The following is a 3,270-nucleotide window of genomic DNA, read 5'->3' as shown; positions in this document are numbered from 1 at the left end:
TATCATTATTCAGACTTTGCGATTAAGGCGAAGGCAGTCTCGTCTTTAAGAATGTTATTTTGACCTGATCTCCTTTGATTTCTGTATGAAGTAGTGGAGGTTTGGGAAAAGTATACATGTGTACATAAAAGTATAAGCAGACACAAACATACACATAAACAGAGTGAGTATGTGTGTGTATGAATATATATAAGAATTTTATATAATACATAATAATATTATATATATTATATAAATATAATATATATTTTAATATTATTATATATATTATAATATATATATATATATTATACATTATATATATATATATAAATACTAAAAATATTTAAAAATATATTATATTATATATATATTTATATTAATATATATATTTTATAATATTATATATATATATTTTTACATTATTATATATATTATATTATATTATATTATTTATTTTATCTATATATATATATATTATATATATATATTATTTATATATCTATAATAATATATATTTTAATTTTATATAATATATATATATATTTTATATCTTTTTATATTATATTATATATATATATATATATATATTTTATATATATATATATATCTATTATTTTATTATATATTATATATATATATTTATATATATAATATATATATATATTCCATATATATATATATATATTATATATACTATATATATATTTTATATTATATGATATATATATTATATATATATATAATATCTTTATACTATATATATATAATTATATATATATTATATATATTATCATATATATTTATAGTATATACTATATATATATTAATATATTATATATTATATATCTATTATAATATATATATATATATATTTCTATATATATATATATATCTATATATATATATATATATATATTATATATATATATGCATATATATATATATATATATATATATATATATATATATATATAATATTAGAGTCGTATTGGATCTAAGTAATGAAAGACTTAATAATGATAAGTAGATGTAATGATGATGATGATGACATGAACGAAAGTAAAACAATTGATGACAACAAAAGAGAGATCAGAATACTCATCCTTGCTTCAGAGGCCAAACGTTTCTTACCTGGAAAAAGAAAAAGAAAAATATATTATTAAGACTATACACTTATAAGTAAAATATTGTTTATTTACAGTTGAACACTAATATAATAATAAAATAAGGGAGAATGTAAAGAGTAAAGTTTTTTTTTTTTGTTAATAGTATGTATTTATTATTTATTTTATAGTTTATTATATCTATCATGTCTCTATCTTTCTCTTTCCCCCTTCTCCTCCTTTCTTTCCCTCTTCCTCTTCCTAGTTATTCCTCACTTCTCTCGTCTTTCCTCCGTTTATCTCATTCTCTCTCCTCCTCTTTCTCTTCTCCTTCTTTCTTTTCTCCTCTCTTATCGCCCCCTTCCCTTTTTTTCCCTCTTTCGTCCCTCTACCTCCTTTTTTCCTCCTTTATCCCTTTCCCCTCCTCCTTCCTTTCCAATCCCTTCATCTCTTTCGCCTGCACCCCCCCCCTCCCATCTTCACCCCCTCAAAAAAAAAAAAAAAAACTAATACAAAATACAAAACAAAGAAAATAGAAGAAAAGAGACAGGAAGGAGGGAAGAAGAGGGGAGGTGGGAAGGAAGAAGAAGGGGGAGCGAGGGAGAATAGGGGGGAGGGGGGGAGGGAGAGAGAGGAAAGAAGGGGGTTGAAGGAAAGTAAAGTGGTAGAGGAAAATGGAAAAGCGAAGGAAGGGGGGTGCGTGTGCAGAAAAAAGGAGTTGGTCGTAAAAAGGAGGAGAGAGTTTTTTATGTTTTGTGAGGTTTAGAAGTAGCTTCCGTGGTTGATAGTGATTATAGAGTGGATTGTGTTATGTTAATGTCGCGGGGATGGTAATCTATTGTTGTGGATTCGTGACTAGAGGGATGGGATTGGTGATAATCAGGGGATGCGCTGCTCAAATTGGTCTGAGGGCAAAAATTTTGTTCTGGCGTGTAAACCGCGGGGGATGGAGAATCTCGGCTTAGCAAATTGGTGCGATCTCCGTGAAAGTGGGTGGTTCTGTGATTTGGGAGTCTTACGGCTGTTGTGACTACGAGAATGAATGGTGTACGGTGTTAAGAAAAGGAAATATCTTGATCTAAATCAATAGTTGGTAGGGAATATTTTGAAAACCGCTCGTCAAGAGAAGTTGGGTCTGTCGCCTTGTGCAGCTAATAACTGAAATGTATTTGGTCGTTTATCTAAAAAGGATTATGTGTTTTTTTTCTTTCTTTCTTTTTCTTTCGTTTGTCTTTTCCCCCTTTTTCGAATACTTTTATTATCTAGTATTTTATTTATTTTTTTGTTTAATTCTTCCTCTTTCTCATTCTCTTTCTCTCTTTCTCTTATTCTTCTTTCTTGACCTCTAGCTTACTCATTCTCTTCTCTTTCTTTATTCATTTCGTACTCTCTCTCTCTCTCTCACTCAAACTTTCTCTTTTTCTCTCTCTCTCTCTCTCTCTCTCAAACTTTCTCCTTCTCCCTCTCTCTCTATCAAACTCTCTCTCCCTTCTCCCTTTCTCTTTCTCTCTCTCCTCTCCTCTCTTTCTCTCTCTATCTGTCTCTCTCTATCTTTATCTATCTCTATCTATCTATCACTATCTATCTCTATCTCCCTCTCTCTATCAAACCATCTCTCCCCTTCTCCTCCCCCCCCTCTCTCTCTCTCAACCTCTCTCTTTTCTCCCCCTCTCTCTTTTCTCCCCCTCTCTCTCTCCCTACCTCCCCCTCGTTCTCTCTCTCTCCCAATCTCCCTCTCTGCATCCGTTGACTTTCGAACTTGAGGAAATATGATGGGAAGAAGGAGGGGATAGAGGGGGAGAGGAGGGGATAGAGGGGGAGAGGAGGGGGATTAGACAAAGAGGAGGGGGGTGTAGTCAGAAATTGAGCTTCGAGGGCAGTGGGAGGGGGAGGGAGAGAGGGAGGGGTAAGGGGAGGGGGAAGGGGAAGGAGAGGGGGCAGAGAGAAGGGGAGGGGGGGAGGGAGAGGATGGGGGAGATAAGGGCGGGCTACTTCACTGTCACCCTGCTTTTATACAGGCTGAAAGGGAGGGGGAAGAAACAGGCTTGAAAGGGAAGGTGAAAAATAGAGAAAGAGAAGACAGATCGACTGATAAATAAATAAGTAGATATATAGATAGACAGATAGATAGAGAGAGAGAGAGAGACAGAGATAGAAAATAGAAAGATAGAGAGATAGGGAGATA

This window comes from Penaeus monodon, chromosome 16, assembly GCF_015228065.2.
Source record: "Penaeus monodon isolate SGIC_2016 chromosome 16, NSTDA_Pmon_1, whole genome shotgun sequence".
NCBI classification, from domain to species: domain Eukaryota; kingdom Metazoa; phylum Arthropoda; class Malacostraca; order Decapoda; family Penaeidae; genus Penaeus; species Penaeus monodon.
Note: the sequence above shows the minus strand (reverse complement) of the source record.